The sequence below is a fragment of the Wyeomyia smithii genome, chromosome 3 (genome assembly GCF_029784165.1).
Source record: "Wyeomyia smithii strain HCP4-BCI-WySm-NY-G18 chromosome 3, ASM2978416v1, whole genome shotgun sequence".
Classification (NCBI taxonomy): Eukaryota; Metazoa; Arthropoda; class Insecta; order Diptera; family Culicidae; genus Wyeomyia; species Wyeomyia smithii.
In genome coordinates, this window is record NC_073696.1 from 126,475,596 (window position 1) to 126,495,035 (window position 19,440).

General features: G+C 40.4%; 1 long non-coding RNA gene across 1 annotated transcript; it reads left to right on the forward strand.

Annotated features, from left to right (window-relative positions):
* The first annotated feature begins 18,121 nt into the window (after nucleotides 1-18,121).
* On the forward strand, nucleotides 18,122-19,007 carry LOC129732856 (uncharacterized). The gene is made up of 3 exons (XR_008729368.1): nucleotides 18,122-18,713; nucleotides 18,773-18,858; nucleotides 18,919-19,007. It is a non-coding gene; the product is annotated as an uncharacterized LOC129732856 (long non-coding RNA).
* Nucleotides 19,008-19,440: the final 433 nt, after the last annotated feature.

Consider the following 19,440-nt stretch of genomic DNA (forward strand, 5'->3'; position numbering starts at 1 on the left):
AACACCTAGCGCTGTCGTGAAATTAACATCAACATAAACATGCATTTTTGCAAGGTTTTTTTCCGCTAGCAAAAGCAATTGTAAAACATAAAATTCAACTAACCGCTTCTATTATAAAACTGCGAGGCACCAAAAGGTGCCAGTTACCGATTTCTTGTTTACTGGTTTCCGTCCAGAATTCCAGCCATTTTAGTATTTTGCAGTAGCCACCAGCATCACGGGTCAAACCGGCACGAGATGACCGGTACTATTTTGTTTTTCCTCCTTTTAGCTGCTAACACCGAGCGTCCGTATGTACCCGGTACGGTTTAATAATAAAACTGATGGGGTGAAATGTTCGGACGATACGTTTTATACCAAGGCTTCGTCAGATAATTAGAAAGAGGGAGGGGCTACATAGGTGATGGAATGGCAGAGACAAATGTTTCTTGAAAGCTGCGCCGGCCGCTGTCATAATATTAACACCAACACAAAAATGCATTTTTGCAAGGTTTTTTCCGCTAGCAGCAGCATTTGGTAAAACAGAAAATTCAATTTGCCGCTTTTGTAACAAAATTTAGAGGCACCAAAAGGTGCCAGTTGCCGATTACATTGTTGTTTTCTGGTTAATCTACTAAAAGCCACCAGCATAACGGGTGAAACCGGCACGAGATGACCGGTACTATTTTGTCTTTCCTCCTTTCAGCTGCTAACATCCTGGCGCTGTCGTGAAATTAACATCAACATAAACATGCATTTTTGCAAGGTTTTTTTCCGCTAGCAACAGCAATTGTAAAACATAAAATTCAACTAACCGCTTCTATTATAAAACTGCGAGGCACCAAAAGGTGCCAGTTGCCGATTTTTTGTTTACTGGTTTCCGTCCAGAATTCCAGCCATTTTAGTATTTTGCAGTAGCCACCAGCATCACGGGTCAAACCGGCACGAGATGACCGGTACTATTTTGTTTTTCCTCCTTTTAGCTGCTAACACCGAGCGTCCGTATGTACCCGGTACGGTTTAATAATGAAACTGATGGGGTGAAATGTTCGAACGATACGTTTTATACCAAGGCTTCGTCAGATAATTAGAAAGAGGGAGGGGTACATAGATGATGGAATGGTAGAGACAAATGTTTCTTGAAAGCTGCGCCGGCTGCTGTCATAATATTAACACCAACACAAACATGCATTTTTGCAAGGTTTTTTCCGCTAGCAGCAGCATTTGGTAAAACAGAAAATTCAATTTGCCGCTTCTGTAACAAAATTTAGAGGCACCAAAAGGTGCCAGTTGCCGATTACATTGTTGTTTTCTGGTTAATCTACTAAAAGCCACCAGCATAACGGGTGAAACCGGCACGAGATGACCGGTACTATTTTGTCTTTCCTCCTTTCAGCTGCTAACATCCTGGCGCTGTCGTGAAATTAACATCAACATAAACATGCATTTTTGCAAGGTTTTTTTCCGCTAGCAACAGCAATTGTAAAACATAAAATTCAACTAACCGCTTCTATTATAAAACTGCGAGGCACCAAAAGGTGCCAGTTGCCGATTTCTTGTTTACTGGTTTCCGTCCAGAATTCCAGCCATTTTAGCATTTTGCAGTAGCCACCAGCATCACGGGTCAAACCGGCACGAGATGACCGGTACTATTTTGTTTTTCCTCCTTCTAGCTGCTAACACCGAGCGTCCGTATGTATCCGGTACGGTTTAATAATGAAACTGATGGGTGAAATGTTCGAACGATACGTTTTATACCAAGGCTTCGTCAGATAATTAGAAAGAGGGAGGGGCTACATAGATGATGGAATGATAGAGACAAATGTTTCTTGAAAGCTGCGCCGGCCGCTGTCATAATATTAACACCAACACAAAAATGCATTTTTGCAAGGTTTTTTTCCGCTAGCAGCAGCATTTGGTAAAACAGAAAATTCAATTTGCCGTTTCTGTAACAAAATTTAGAGGCACCAAAAGGTGCCAGTTGCCGATTACATTGTTGTTTTCTGGTTAATCTACTAAAAGCCACCAGCATAACGGGTGAAACCGGCACGAGATGACCGGTACTATTTTGTCTTTCCTCCTTTCAGCTGCTAACACCTAGCGCTGTCGTGAAATTAACATCAACATAAACATGCATATTTGCAAGGTTTTTTCCGCTAGCAGCAGCATAAACATCGGAAACAGAAAGTGACAACAACAATAACAACAAAGTCAGATCGATTGTATCCGTTAGTGTCGACTGTGCTTGGGAAGAGAGGTAGTGATTGGCTGCGCGGTATGATTTAGACAATCGATATTAATTACCAATTTTTCAATAGTGTATCTCAAACAATAGTTTGTTTTTGTTACATAAATTTAACCGTAAAAGAATTTCGGATCGATTGATGCCAAAACCTCGAAAACCTGATTATAGATGACTGCAAAATAAGCGCTCAAAACCTGACCACTTTTCTCTGGTTTTCCCTGGTTGAATTACTAGATTTTCAAATTCAGGGGCCTAACTTCGATATAGACGTTAGTCAACGTCAAAAAATCACAAGAAGGTTGTATGCAAAGCCACGACCGCAAGGTTGAAGTAGAATACTTTTACAAGAAAGATAACCTGGCTGCTTGCGTGTCAGTCATTTTTTCTAGTAAATAAATGTTGACCGTTCATTGGCAGTATTGTAATTTCTTTTTGTCTGATATTTTGAATGAAGTTCATTGGATATTTTTAAATTTTGTGCAAATGAGAAGTTGAAGTGCTGCCGAATTGTAATATGCACATTTAATACGATATCATTAAACGGGAACGGAACAAAGGCTACGGTTATGCAGAACGCGAATGCCGGCGCGATGCGATTCGCCTTACCGTGGTGAAATGTACAGCTCTTTTTAAGGCGAAGTAGAGCTATACATTTCAACAGATTTCGTCTTGCCGAATTGCATCGCGCCGTTATTTGCGTTCTGCATGACCGTAGCCAAACACTAAGCGACGCAAACACGTAATAATAGTCAGAGTATGCATGTAGATGAAGATAATTAACTTTGGATTATAGCGCAAAACGAGAAAATATTAACTCTTCAAATAATCATTAGTGTTCTTCAAATTTCAGTTGTTCAATTTAATATCCGATGAAATGTTTGTTTATTATCTGATGAAGCTCTTATATAGGCCAAATGATGCATTCCCAATTTACTAGGTCCATAACTCTGCCGACCGTGCTTGGGAAAGCGCGTTATAACGACCAATCAGAGGTCGAATTTTGTGTTTTGACAAGGCTTAAGAGTTTTCAATAGTACAATAGATCGAATGATAAAATTGCAATTTCATGCATTTGGTAGGAATCTTAGAAGATTTTCTAATCGATTGCTGCAAAAACGAAGGAAATCCATCGAAACCTCACCGATTTATTAGCATTTGAAATTTTTCTCACTTTTTTCAGTTTTAAATTTCCATTTTACAATCCTATGTAGCCGAACTTCCTGAGAGAAGTATTCTAATTCAAAATTAAATCTTCATTAATTCATTTGTTGTCCTTATAAGGACAATTGTTCAATTTATCATAGGATGTAGTGTTTATCTTACATCTCTGTGTTACCTTGATAGTGAGGACTAAGGCGCACGGTTAACACAATGAGAAAGGTGTTTTCACATTGAAAACTAGACACGGCTTCACTGGAGGAAGTGTTGGCAAATGCATCTACCGCTATCATACGAAAGCGCGTCGTTTCATGTGGGGAATATCAACAACGAAAAATGACGCGCGTCTAAGCATAACCCGAACTGTTTCGCCGTGCTGCTCCCATTTACCTTTACATCGGCCTCACGGAAGTACCGGCTGCATCTGCATCTACCGCTGAGGCTGTCACTATACTGCTGTTGGTACCAAAAGCTATTAACTCTTCAAATAAGTGTGTCTTTTGTTCTCAAAAGAACAATTGTTCAATTCAAAATCGGATTTACGCAATCGCATCTCTGTAATATTACCGACAATAATATTCTTCTGAACAAACTGATACAACTTTCCCATTAGGCCTCTACCATTATAGACGCGAACCGATTCGCTCAGCTGTAGGTTGATGTACAGCCATCAGTAGAGCTGTACATCAACCTACGGCCGAGCGAATCGGTTCGCGCCGCTTTTCGCGTCGACTATGGCAGAGGCCTTAGAGAAAGTTGCTGGCTGATGTATTCACTTCATGCAAGCCTGCTGCTGATGCTTCCCGCTACCACACTGAAACAGCATTTTAGTGAAGGGAGTGTCGTTGCATCAGCTGACCCTGCTACTATCGATGCTGATATACCCGCTGCAACAGCTACGCTATGCATAGCCATGCCACAGTTGTGGCCGCTATACGCTGGCCCAACTGCTGAGCACCTGCAACGCTATCCGTAGCCATGCCACAGTTGTGGCCGCCATTGGTATCCGCTGTACCTGCATCTGCTGGCCCTGCTGCTATCGATGGTGAGATCCGCTGAAACTGCTACACTTATTCGCAGCCATGCCACAGTTGTGGCCGCTATCCGCTATCGATGGTACCCACTGCTCGCTCCCGCTGCTGCTAAGGGAGGACTGCTGTCGTCGCTGTTCAGAACTACTATGAGCGGCTTCGACTAAAACAGGCTCTTATATAGGGATGAAATGAATTTCCTATGAATTATTTTACGTACGTGGTGGCATGATATAACTTGAAAAATATGTGTGACTTCATTCTGGTTCAGAGCGATCATTTGATAAGCTCCACCTCTTTTTTCAGTTTCTAAAGTTTTTCCTCAGTTTGGTAGCACGGATGCACATAAATGATTTCTTGTGAACATTCTGTCGAGCCGGACCGATAGCACTCTCATTGAAGCAACAAATTAACATGTTTTGTGTCGTGTTGCGCAGCTTGGTTGAAGAAAATGTTCCCGTCCCCATGTCGCATGTAAGCAGATTACTGCGTTCAGTAGACAGTAGATAGTGTATCCAGCGAATAAACACCGATGGTGCTCTCACACACGCAACGGTTTTAACCCGTATCTTATTGCGGTTTGTAACATCAAGCGATTTCGTTTGCTCGCTGTTGCGTGTTGCATCATATTGCAACTTGACAGCTGGGAGACGACGAAATTATGTTTATGCTGATTGATTGAATCGACTTCATATTAGCTCTGCATAGTCGAACTAACTGCTTTTGTGAATGCGTACTAACAGGGCAGTTTATTATTCAATGTCGGTTATGCTGATCGCAGCCTTTGCGCTGCCCCTACAGTGGGGGTTTACTAAATAAAGTGAAAATTAGACAACTACAACAGAATTTGATTGCATCCCGCACAGAATGTCTGCTTGTGTTGATGCCAGAAAATTATTAACCTTCAATTATTTTTTTATTTGCCTTCAAAAAAGCATTTTGCTGTTCAAAATCGGTTGCTAATTACAACCTTTGAGCTGCCCTAACATTGGGGGAATTAAGATACACGGACAACATGCACTGTGGAAGCTATTTCACATTCAGTAAATTAGACGGGTGCGACAAATTTAAATTGCTAGGATGCAACACAGAATACTTGCTTGCGTTGACAAAAATTATTAACTTCCAATGACTTGTTTATTTGCCTTCAAAAAGGCATTTTGATTCCCAAAATTGGATTTCCTGATGGCAATCTTCATGCTGCCCCAACACGGGGGGAATACTGGCTGTCTGGCGACACACGCTGAGAAAAACCGCGCTGCTCCTGAGACGTGGTGACCAACCACAGAGCTAGTGCTGCTGCTAAGGAAGGACGACTGCTGTTGTCGCTGTCTAGAACTATTATGAGCGGCTCCGGCTGAAACAGGCTCTTATATAGGCCAAATAGCATGTTTTCAATTGCAAGGTATATGATCCTGTCGACCGTGCTTGGGAAGCAAGCATATAACGACCAATCAGAGGTCGAATTTTTCGTTTTGACAAGGCTTGACTATTTTCAATAGTACAGTAGTGTGAATAATAAAATTACAATTATCTTATTTTGGGAAGAATCTTAGAAGATTTTCCAATCTATTGCTGCAAGAACGAAGGAAATCCATCGAATACTAACCGATTTATTAGCATTTGAAATTGGACATATTTTTCACTTTTTTCGGTTTTAGATTTTCATTTCACATCCCTATGTAGCCGAACTTCCTGAGAGAAGTATTCTACTTCAAAAAATGATTTGAAAAATACAAATTTTTATACCCTGCATCCCTGCATATACCCAAATGCCATCTGCCTCTACCAACACGTACAGTTCCTCAGTCCCCGGCGGCACAGCGTAATGTGCGGCATCTTCTGATATTTGCTTCTTTACGAAACAAAAAGAGAAGAAGACAATTCGAACGCAGTTCGATTTTCTTTCAGATCGCAACACGACGTCGACAGAGATAATGTAGTCTTCACTTGGCTTGGCTGCACACAAATGAATATCGAGTTCTAATGCACTGATAGACGACGAGTGAAAAGCGCTCTATTCATACATGGCTCGGTGCAGTACTGTTACCTGTGCCAGCATGTTTTCCTTCAAGACATCAGTTTAAATAACATTTTAACAGCAGATCGTTAAACTGTCTGATAAAGGAGGTGGTTACGAACTCTTGGAAAAAGGTTCACCTTCAAGACATCAAAATAGTCTAGGCTCAGGGAAGCAAACATTAGTTGACCTATTGGGACGGGGAGATTCTGTCAATTTTTTTTGCCGCTGATATAGAGAATATCGGAGCAGGCAGTTGGTGTCTACTTATAAAGTCTGTGCTAGGCGTGCTCGCATATGATTGGTATATTGTTCGTAAAAATTCGGCCTTGAAACTTTTCTGTAATTTTCACTGCTAAGCAATGAAGTGATAATAATAACTAAAGTATCAAAAAATTGTCCATCATTTTATCAATCCAACGACATATTGACTATTGTGATCCATCATATGGTTACATCAGTTTTAACGTTTGAAATCATTTATTCCGACGTCACACTTTGGTTTTAGTTTCCACAGAATGTATCCCGATATAGTGCTGTAAGACGTAGTCTTACGTCAAAAAATGACATTCGGCCGTTTGTACCACATATAGGATTTATATATTATGCACCTCCTTCGAAGAAACAATGTCTCACTGGAGGTGTATTTGAATTGTGTTATATATGAAAAAGAAGAGTAGGTTTTTTATGCCTTTGGGAGAAGAGGTTTAAATGAACTTTACTCCCAAAGGCTTTTCCCTGCTCCAAATAAATTAATTATGAATCTTTTAAAAAAACATCTTTTTAGGAGAAAGATAAAAAAGACATTAGGGGTCTTCACATCGAGCGCGTATACGAATACCCAGCCGTAAACTGTGTATCTTCCATTACTCGTCAATGGAGGTGAGTATTTTTACGGCTGGGTATTTGTTTACGAGCTCGACATGAATACCCATATTATGATTTCCTGCTTCTATTTTATGAATACATGCATAGTGTATCTAGAAACCGAACTAAACGTAACGCCATTACTATTACTGTGTTGGACAAATGCTAATACTAGCTTGTAACGTTAACAGGTGCCGAGTGTGGGCAATGTGTTATTTTTATTTAATTTGGTTTTCTGGTCGTAGGTTGAATAAAAGTATTTCCGAACGGCATTTCAAAGACGTTTGCAGTCGAAGGTTAATTGATGCACCACAACGTATACATATATGAATGCAATTTAATTTGTCTCAAAGAGGTGAAGTGAATGAAGACTTCAATGCGTAAATGATGAGCAGTTCTCAGCAAAACGTGCTGATTTTAATATATTTTAATTGTTAGTATAACTTTGGCTCAAACTTTTCACAGATGTTCCTATAGGCTAAAGATGCCATTTTAGGCTATAATTATTACTGCTTGTGCAAAAAAGATATTGTTGATTAAAATATTTTTGGAGCTAGAACGGTTTGTTTGACTGGTGCTATGTCTTCGGCAAAATGGTAGATAATAATTTTGTCTTTACAGAAAAACTCTACAAAAAAACAACACGATATCGATCAAATGAACCGTTTTCGCTATAAAAATATTTTCATCATAAATCAACTCAGGAAATTCTTTGGGAGTTAGATTTACGTTAGTAAAACGAGGAGTAATCATGATTTAAAACAGGAAATGGATGTTAATTACCATTTGATATTCCGTGGTGCAGCAGATTCGTGTTGCAGACCACAGCTCCACAGTGCTTAAGCTTCAAACCGATACCGCAGTGCTTTAGCAAAAACATCATATCAAAAAGACTGGCATCTCTGGATCGATCCCATATAAATGACAAGCGTCAAATCAAACAGCGCACTCCATCTATTAAAGGTGGAAGTTTGCTATGAAAGTGCTGGTAATTACATCGCTGCGAAGACAGAGTGTGCGTATGTGGTGGTCCAGTCTGTGCGTTCGGCTTGCGCTCGCATCGCCAGCACACAGACTAGCATGCGTCAGTTCCACTTTTACTCGCCAGACTGCACTGCCAACATTGTCGCTCAATCTCAGGCAGAGTTCCCAGTCTTCTTGATATGATGTTTTTGGCTTTAGTCAGCATTGTCCATGAAGTTACATTCACATTGCAAACTTTCTGCATAACTTCAGGCGTTTGAAATATTTCAAAACATAACCTCAAGGTTATTTGTGTGTTTTAGCAGTTTCCTTTTGAGAAGTACCTAGGTTTTCATTTAGGATTACTGATTCAGAAAAAATGTATTTTTTAAATTTAAACACACGTGTTACTGGCATATGCAGAGCGAATGCAAGCGTACTACTAATAATAAACTTATTAGTATTCGCTACGAATGCAAGCGAATACTAATAAGTTTACAATGCAAGCGAAAAGCAAATGCTCTTACCTATTATTCTTTTTCTTGTTGTCGAGTTTACCCCCGGAGTTTACATGCATAGTAGCATGTAGTATATCAGAAAGAGCTACTATTAAATGTATAACTGTAGTAAAATTTTTACCTTTGGCTACATTACATATCTTTAAATCCACTGGGATTGGCCTGCAAAAGTTTTTTGTTCTTATCTCAATAGAGATATTAATAGTGATAATATCTTAATAGTGACAAAACAAAAATATAACAGAAGCTGTTATTTTATTATGCAAAAAACCTTTCAGGTTATTTTTCCAATTTGATTCCGTCAGGTGTTAAAATAACAGAAATTATAACAAATATGATTCTACTAGTAATGAACCCATATCAAACTTTGTAACTAACGTATTCTATCAAAATAATATAGCCTACAGTACAGGTTAAAAACAACGATTGTTAGTAACAACATGCTTTGATAGAGACGAAATGCTTGATGGGTTTGATTCAGAACAACTTCGTTTCATCATTCTGTGCCGAACACGCATCAGTATCGGATGTGTTTGGTGATCGCTCCGATAGAATATAAAACAAAAGACGCGCGAGCAAGTGTTGGCATTGTTTGCCTGGTCGAGTGAAGGTTCAAGGTCGCCCGCCTTTGTGCAACTGTTTCGCATCGTGGCTGTTTGCTGGTGCGTAAGCCGATTTGGCTGCTAAGTGATTTGTGCTACAGCAGTGGACGAGAATCTCAACACAAAGGAGGAAAAAGAAGAAGCCAACAGTTGACAGCGAGTTGTGTCGCTGTGCTGAGTGATCACACACTCGGCTCGCTGCTGGTGGCTGTTTGGAGCTGCCGTATTTGGGCTGCTGGCTGTAACGGCTGCAGCTTCGACCGTTTGGACAACCAACCCTGCTGAAAGGAGAAGTAAAGAGGTACGTGTTCTGTAGGCGCTAGTGCGCTAGATTTAGCGCGATGGATGTAGATCCCTCGCCTCCCGTGCCACCATCCCCGAGCCCCTCCGACCCTGTCCCTCCTGCCAACCCTTCCTCTGTTAATTCTCCAGTCCCCCCTCGCCCCAGGCTTTACCTGGATGGATCTCAGGGCAGCTTTACTGTTTTCTTTCGGCCAAAAGCAGGACCGAAATCGAAACCGTTAAACATCCTGCAGATTTCGAAAGACCTGACGGAGGGGTACAAGGCCGTGACCGAAATCTCCAAGGTCAGACCCAACAAGCTCCGTGTCGTGGTCAGCGACCTGGAACAGGCCAACGCTATTGCTCGCTCCGAGCTTTTCACACGCGAGTATCGCGTTTATATACCCGCACGAGACGTGGAGATCGACGGTGTCATAACCGATTCGAGTCTGTCGGTCGAGTGTATCTTGGCAAGCGGTTTTGGCTGCTTCAAAAATGCTTTGTGTCACGACGTATAAGTAAAGATCATAGATTGCAAGCAATTGCGGTCTGTGTCTCTTGTCAACGGCACAAAAGTGTACACTCCGTCAGACTCGTTTTGTGTTACGTTTGCCGGATCTGCTCTCCCTAGCCACGTCTCGATCGATCGGGTTCGTCTGCCTGTGCGATTGTATGTACCCCGTGTTATGAATTGCACCAATTGCAAGCAGCTAGGCCACACAGCCGCCTACTGCTGCAATAAGGCACGATGTAGCAAGTGTGGAGAAACTCATGCGGACGATTCTTGCAGTGTAAATGCTGAAAAATGTATTCACTGCGGGGAAAATCAGCATGAGCTCTCCACATGCCCGGTGTACATGCAGCGCAGAGATAAAATCAAGCGGTCACTTAAGGAGCGTTCAAAGCGATCTTACGCTGAGATGCTTAAGAGGACCGTGACCACTTCTACCATAACATCGAACCCCTTTGATCTGTTGTCCTCTGATGAAACCGATTCTGACGATTCACCAGCGGGAACAACTTATGCCAATCCTGGGGCGTCTAGAAAGAGGAAAAATATTTCCTCTCCTAAACTTCCCCGAAAAGGTCCTAAGATTTCCCAAAGTGAAATGAAAGTTACAAACATACCAAACAGTGCTGCGGAAAAACCGAAGTAAACTCCTCCTGGGCTTGCAAATTTAAAGTCCCAGAAGGAGTTCCCAGCACTGCCAGGAACATCTAAAACCCCAGTTGTTCTTTTTGCACTCCCAGTTGATGAAACAAACTCTGGATTAGTGAAATTTTCTGACATTGTGGACTGGATTTGTGAAACTTTCAATGTACCCGATCCAATTAAAATTTTTCTTACAGCATTCCTCACAACAGTTAGATCATTTTTGAAGCAGTTGACTGCCCAATGGCCCCTCCTTGCAGCGATTGTATCCTTCGATGCCTAATTCATCTGCGTATACGAAGGATTCTATCTCTGTCTTACAGTGGAATTGTAGAAGTATTTTACCAAAAATGGATTCATTTAAAGTTTTAATAAATAGAAACAAATGCGATGCATTTTCCCTTTGTGAAACTTGGCTTACTTCAAATATTGATCTCAACTTCCATGATTTTAATATTATTCGCCTTGATCGAGACACCCCATATGGAGGAGTACTTTTAGGCATAGCATAGCATAGCATATTTGATCGCCCGTGTGTTGCCCGCGATTGACCAGAATCAGCTGAAATTGCACAAAGAACCGTCAAAATGGTGCCTAGGAGTAGCAAGCCATTTTCAGTGTACAATTCCTGATGATTTTTCTTTTCACTGGTCAATAACGTAGCTGGCCACGCCCAATGCAGATCAATAGAGGAAGGGATATCGGGAGTGTTAGTTTAATACTTGTTGCTACTAGAGACCGAGGAATCCTCTGCATCATCCACAAGTATCAAAGGAAGGAATTAGTGTTAGTGGAAAGGAATTGATCTGGATCCATCGAGGTTGATGGTGCGATCTTTTCTACACAAATTCGCGCCCGATATGGATATTTCTCGGTCTCTGCGCAACCGGCCATCAGAAGACTATATGAATAGAACCGCATCACGATCGCTGTATCGGCATATAGGAGAATCGAAGTTTCTACCAATCGTTATTATCAGCAACCAATCGTTAACAGTCTGTATCACACCAAATTTCGCGTTTCATCCCGTGAACTATTAAAATTTACCTCGAAACTAATGAATTTCGTAAAACGCACCGCACGCCTAATGCAAACTACTGGTACCAGCTCAAAGAACCGATAGAGCGAGTAAAAAAACCCACAAGGCACACCCGAGCATTATACGATGTAATGGTCATTGAACTCCGAGACCGTGCGCGAAACTGAGCTGACCTCCCCGAAGCAAACTATAGCGTGCCCACTACACTCCGGAAACCCTTAGATAAACAAAACTCACCCGGGCCGATGATGCGTTTCACCGGGGCATTATGCACGACCGCTCCATTTTCTCCTACCGACGCATACGCGACACGACGTTTCGCACCAAAGACACCTACTGAGTATAAAAACTGACAAAGTTCCATGCATTCATAGCCCAAAAACTTAAAAAAATGCAAAAAAGCATATTAAACGAAACAGAGTTCCAAATTTATTATTAAAATGCCAAAATAATTGCAATCAAAGTTCAGTTGTCGTGAACTATTTTCACGCCCAAAACGATTTCAACATAATTAAATAAAAGTTACTTATGTATATCAACATTTGTCCAAAAGCTAGGAAAATCATAAAACAAGAACATAGACCTGAATAAAATGTCACCGCCCTGCCAGGACTCACAATTGTAGACGATGCATCAATCGCATGCCGCATTGTCATGCTCGAATGATGAATTTTGAAACTATATTGTAAAACTGCCAATTTTGACCTGTGAGAGTGCATCGCACAATCTGGTTTGTAAATATAAAAAAAAAACTCTACCCGCAACCGAAAAGCTACCACACTTTGTGCACCCAACAGATGACACATTTACACTTCTGACAAAGTCCAAAACCCGCTGAAACCACTACACACAGAGCCTATGCATTCTTAAAATGTTTGATACAAAAACTTATACTCATCTGTTTTATTTTGGTTATGCCTATGCCAGCGAAACAAACGCCGACAAGCACAGCGCAACACTACTCTCTTCGCTCTTTCTCCGGATATTATCGTTCTCTTCGCTCACACTGCCATTTTCGCATGTTAATAACGAACCGCTAGTTAGCGCGACGCACAAAGTAGGCACTCACACTCACGCATCCCATATGGAGGAGTACTTTTAGGGATTAAAAAGTGCTATTCTTTCTATCGTATTAACCTCCCCTCGATTCCAGGCATCGAAGTTGTCGCATGTCAAATGACAATACAAGGTAAAGAGCTTTGTATTGCCTCAATGTATATTCCTCCCAGAGCACAGGTTGGGCAACGGTTGCTCTTTGATTTAATAGAACTTCTTCCCTCGCCACGTTTGATTTTGGGAGACTTCAACTCTCATGGTGTGGCTTGGGGTTCCCCCTACAATGATAACCGCTCCTCTTTAATCTATAACCTTTGCGATGACTTCGACATGACTATTTTGAACAACGGTGAAATGACACGTATCCCGAAACCTCCAGCGCGCCCAAGCGCTTTGGATCTATCCTTATGTTCGACGTCGCTACGGTTGGATTGCACTTGGAAGGTAATCCTCGATCCTCACGGTAGCGACCATTTGCCTATTCCTATTTCAATTACTAACGGTTCAACTCGCATGCGACCAATTGACATTCCGTATGACCTCACATGGAATGTCGATTGGAAGTTATACGAGGAAATGATTTCAAAAGCGGTCGAGTCGATTCAACATCACCCACCACTTGAAGAATCCAACCTCCTCGCGGGCTTAATCCTCGACGCCGCGTTGCAAGCCCAAACGAAGAAATATCCCGGCGTAACGATCAAAGAGCGGCCTCCAACTCCGTGGTGGGACAAAGAGTGCTCCGATGTCTACACGCAAAGATCCGACGCGTTTTTGGCCTTCCAGAAGGGAGGTATACCCGACGACTATATACGGTATTCGGAGCTTAATACCAAGCTTAAAAGCCTGGCTAAAGCAAAGAAACGCGGATATTGGCGTCGGTTCGTGAACGAGACGTCAAGGGAGACATCGATGAGCACTCTTTGGAACACAGCCCGAAGAATGCGGAATCGCGTAACGGTCAACGAAAGCGAGGAGTCTTCAAGTTAATTTTTGGATTTTTTTACCAACCAAAGCATACAAACATACATTCATTGCTTTGATGAACTTGCCCGATCCTGAAGAGTGTGTTTTTTTTTGCAATGAGTTCCTGAAACGCATGATGATCGAGATTTTGACTAACAGTTATCATGGTCTCAACTTTGAAGCGCGACTTTTTTATCAGTTCACGATAGAAGAGGTCCGGATGCCCTTCCAGTGGTGCGGTACTGTCAGGAATGCACAAAACGTACTCAGTAAAATGTATTAGAAAAATCCTGGCTGCTTGGAAACTTATTATCCATTTTGGAAGTGTTTCAATGCAAAGCTCTATTTGAGATTTTTTCAAGGAGTATCCGGAAACGGTACAAAATGGCAAAAAGACGAGACGGTTAAAAATAGTCGAAAAAACGGTACTGTCCCGTTCAAAATGGTACGTCTAGTCAGCCTAGTCATAACGCAACTCTTGATAAACAGAATTAACGAATGAAAAGCAATTTTTTATGAAAGTTTAAGTAATAGTTCTATTCGTATTCGACATTTTTCAAAATATTTTAACTCCAATGATTTTGAATAATTTATATAGTTATTCTAAATCGAAAATCTCATGATAACTAGCTTCGTGAATGCATTCGGGTTATATATAATTTCCAGACCATCTGGCGCGATTTTATTCTCTCCACTAGCTGAATGTACCCGGCCTTGCTCGTGTAATAATTTCTGCTTTTTCTATAATTTTCCATATTTCCATATATTTTTTCCAACCCATCATTTCGCATAATATTTCCATTTAAGTTATAAACTTGCTTGTATACCACCTTTTTTGTTGATTAACAATCGATGCGGGGGCATTCCAATTGGGTCGAGTGAGTTCAAAAATTCCGTTTGAAAATGGATTGCCTCATCAGCATCTTCGACGGTATCGATTAACTTACAATAAACTCAAATTACACTGAAATTACATAATCAATAGCCTAAGCTCACCTCTGATAGTTGAAATTATTGCTTGCTATGACTTCTCGTTTTACTTTTTTTTTATGTAAACAATATCAATATCATCCTTATAGTTGAACATCAGTCGTCATGAATTAATTAACAATTTAGAGATACGCTCCACATTGCCCTCAAGTTTTGAATAACTTTCAATGCAGAAAAACAACCCTCACTATACCAAACGTTCGGACACCAATTTTCGGTTTTGGGGTGTCAGCTCTGACTTATGAACCTAATATCAGGGAGTATTTGAATATTTTTCTTCTTGAATTTAAAAACGGGACGCCCGTTGTCATTTTCTGAACATTCTCTTTCTAGAAATATTGACATTAGTTAACCATTTTTCTCAGTTTTACACAGCTTGACAGAAAGCAGAAATCGCGGAATTGATTTCAAAACAACATTTCAATATTACGGCCAAGCCTTCTTCTGTATCCTAGTAACCTTTCCAGAAAATGTAATCCGCCATGTACGACTTAAAAATTTGCGCCAAACATGAATATTTGAATTCTGGACGTCATCTTGATATCGAAAATATACATACTGCAGAGCATATATTCGTTTTTCATGAAATTCTGAAACCGGAAGTCGCCATATTGAACATCAACTTCTGGCCATCGGCCGATTTTCGGCTGCAAACAGACGTCACTACGTTTCAAAAAAGGCCAATATTTGGAAATATATGATCGATTTTCGTATGACGACGTCATTCCGATTCCGAAAAAACCCATATTGCCAAGTATATAATTCAATTATTAATTTTCGCAGGCTTCCAGAAACCGGAAGTCGGCAACCCAAGGTTCGAAATATCGTCAGACACCGATAATCGGTTCTTAAGAGTCATTTTTGCTCCGAAAATACCAACATTGGGGGGTTTGTGAGCGTTTTCCACAGTTTTAAATGGTTTCCCACTAACCGGAAATCGCCATCTTGGATTGAAAATGGCATCGAACATCAGATTTTGGTCTCTGGACATCAACTTCCGGCCTCCAAATATGATCAAGAACCCGAAAACCATCAAATTTCAATGAAAGGTTTCCATTATGTATGAAAATTTATTACTTTTAACCCCCTCCTTCTTTAAGGGTGACCCCTCCCCATATCCAATATTTCTATGACCACTTCCTTTGTACAAAGAACACGTATGCCAAGTTTGGTTGAAAGGCGGTTAAGGCGCGCCGTTACTATTGAATACATAGTGCCGAAATTTCTATTAAATTAGATTCCATAATTTAGATATAAATTATTTCTTCCTTCTCCAGGAGCGAGACATTGTAGATTTATTGGGAAATATTGACAATCCAGCTTTTTACGCACCATAATGGCGGTTGCTATAATGCAAAGTTCATAATAAACTACCCACTCTTTTGGCAGCTCTGCTTACGTCAGTTTGAAGTCTTCATATATTTCTTCAAAAGAAAAATATATCTGGCAACATTAGTGTTGCCAATTTTTCAGAAATCCCAAATCTAACATAAGCAGAAAGGTTCGCATATTACGAACACGCATTATAGCGACCGCCATTATGGTGCGTAATAAGCTGGACTAAAACTCCTTGACGATTAATTTGAATTTAAGATGACAGATCAACGATAAATATCGAAAAATATCAATCATATCGTTTAATATTATCGACATATGTTTTAGGAAAAAAAGTCTAGCCCCTTGTTCCTTACTCTCCATTTGTCCATCACTTTTCATTATCGTTTAATGTGTCTTCCTCCTTCACACTCTTTTTCTCATCTTCCCACCTTATCTCAATGTGCAATATATAATTCTGAGTACTGATGCTAGGATGATATTATTTTCAGGAAACTTGGTGGCGTATAATAAAAGCATCGGTTTCCTGCGGGACTGCTGCGACTTCTTCTTCGGCTTGGCTGTTGGTGGTAGCTGGAAACCGTGGCAATCCGTAACAATACTAGCCACTAAAGCTATCACGCGCCTCCAGAAAAAATTGCTGGATGCTGGGTTTAGCTTTATCCTGACGGGTAGATTCACCCAAGACTGTCTGGAGAATGTTTTCTCGCAGGTCAGGATAAAGCAGAAAAAACCATCGGCGTTGCAGTTTCAAGCAATACTGAAACAAATATGTGTTTCACAATACATGCTTGAAATTGCCAACAGTTCGTACGAATTCGATGGCGGAGAATTCATTGGTGGCATAAAAGCAATCCACGATGCTCGTGCGGGAGCTGTGCAGCAGGAAATTATACATAGCCCACCTATAAAGCTGCTCCTAAAGGCAGCAACTATTTCGGCCGACGCTGCCGAAGCTGCGCTCCCGCAAACGGAAAAAAATGCGCTGTATTATATATGCGGTGTAATAGCGCGAAAAATAGCAGCTACAGCAGCAGTTTGCCCTCAATGCTTAGAAACCTTGCTATCTACTACGGTACCATTTGATAGGTACAGGGCTTTCACAAATTACAAGGATTATACTGGAGAATCGTTGGTTTATGTTAATGAACCAACATTTTTTTATTTTTTGAGGTTGGAACTGGCCTTTCGAGAACTCATGGATACCCACCAGCATACGGAGAACGTCAACCAGATTGTGGAGGGACGAATGCTTGAAATCCCAGCGCATCACATTTTACCATGTCATCAACTTAGAGAAAGGATTGTGAAGCGGTTTTCATATTCCGGCTGAAAACATGGGAACCAAAGAGAGCCCCAAAAAGGAAATATGACAGCAAGTCGATGCGCTGTAAAATCAGGTAAGAATAATCAAAGATTTTAACTTCAGTTTTTTAATATTATTTTATCTTTTACAGCGTCATAATACGACTGTCTGGGCTGCTCTGAGGCTTCACAAAATCTTCTCTAAGTTGTCAACATGGCGGAGATGTGATGAACTGGGATTTCGGCTAACCGTATGCGGATAGGTATCCTTAGAGTGGGTACAGTTCCATCATGGTCAATTGCTTTGTACCTATCGAATGAAGTCAAGGTTTCTAAGCACGGAGTTAAAATTGCTATTGTATCGCTTGTACCGCATACATGATACAGGCATTGTTCCAAACATGCGTCGTGGATATTGCGAATGCCATTAAACTCCGCCACAGGCTGAAGAAGTTTGCTCCAGTTTCCTTTGCTTTTACGTTCCTTGCGCTATGGGCTTCATTCAACTTATTATTCTACTAGAGCCTGTAGATGTCGAACGGATGCGTTATGTTTGGCTTATGTTGAGTTGAAGTTATATTTCCGAAAACCAACAGCCACAACAGATTTGAATCTATGGATGATGTTCGATATTACCTTCATCACTCAGTGGATACAGTGGATGTGGATACCATGCTTGGTTCTCGTTGCAAAATGTAAAGTGGTGATCAATTCCCAACAATGTTCATGCCGGAATTTTGTTAGCATGAATCAGACGTCATGAACCGAATTTTACTGTCTCTGGACATCGGCTTCCATGGTGGTGAATAGGCCACGTTTGCTTCCATCAACTAGCATGAAAAACCTATCTGGAGAGGTTGGAGAAGGGTAATCGGTTCAATAGAATAACCGCAGCCTAATAGTAGGAGGTAATCTCTGCAAAGCCATCCCATCGTTGATGATCGACCTCTTCCTAGCATGGATGCCAGATTTGGTTTCAAAACGCTCGATGCTCCTCTGGCATGACTCGTAGTCGTTTCATCGTTCTACGAATTCGTCTAGTTTAGCCAAGCAACAGTTCTGCGATTCTCATTGAAGGTACATTTCAAGCTGTTGGCGGTTAGGAGGAGTCTCAGGTTCAATACGCGTCACGTTTTGTCACTGTTTTATTCAAGTCGCTATGTTTTGTTCGGATGGATTCCTGGATAGGCTTACTCTTCGTAAGGTAATTTGTCTACAGGTTGCTGTGGATCTTTTTTATTCATGTATTGTCTTCCCTTACAGCTCCGATACACGCAGTTCAAGTTCAGTTAAGTTTTCTAATAGTTGCTAGGGCACATTCTTTATACTAGTGGCTTATATTTTATGAGGTAAATTCTTTTTGAGTTCTTATGGAATTGTATAGTTAATTAAATACTAATTTCTTTCAGTTACATTAATTGAATTAAGACTAAACATTTTCTAATAGTCGCTACGGCACATTCTTTATACTAGTGGCTTATATTTTATGAGGTAAATTCTTTTTGAGTTCTTATGGAATTGTATAGTTAATTAAATACTAATTTCTTTCAGTTACATTAATTGAATTAAGACTAAACATTTTCTAATAGTTGCTACGGCACATTCTTTATACTAGTGGCTTATATTTTATGAGGTAAATTCTTTTTGAGTTCTATGGAATTGTATGATTAATTAAATACTAATTTCTTTCAGTTACATTAATTGAATTAAGACTAAACATTTTCTAATAGTTGCTACGGCACATTCTTTATACTAGTGGCTTATATTTTATAAGGTAAGTTCATTTTGAGTTCTTATGGAATTGTATAATTAATTAAATACTAATTTCTTTCAGTTACATTAATTGAATTAAGACTAAACATTTTCTAATAGTTGCTACGGCACATTCTTTATACTAGTGGCTTATATTTTATAAGGTAAATTCTTTTTGA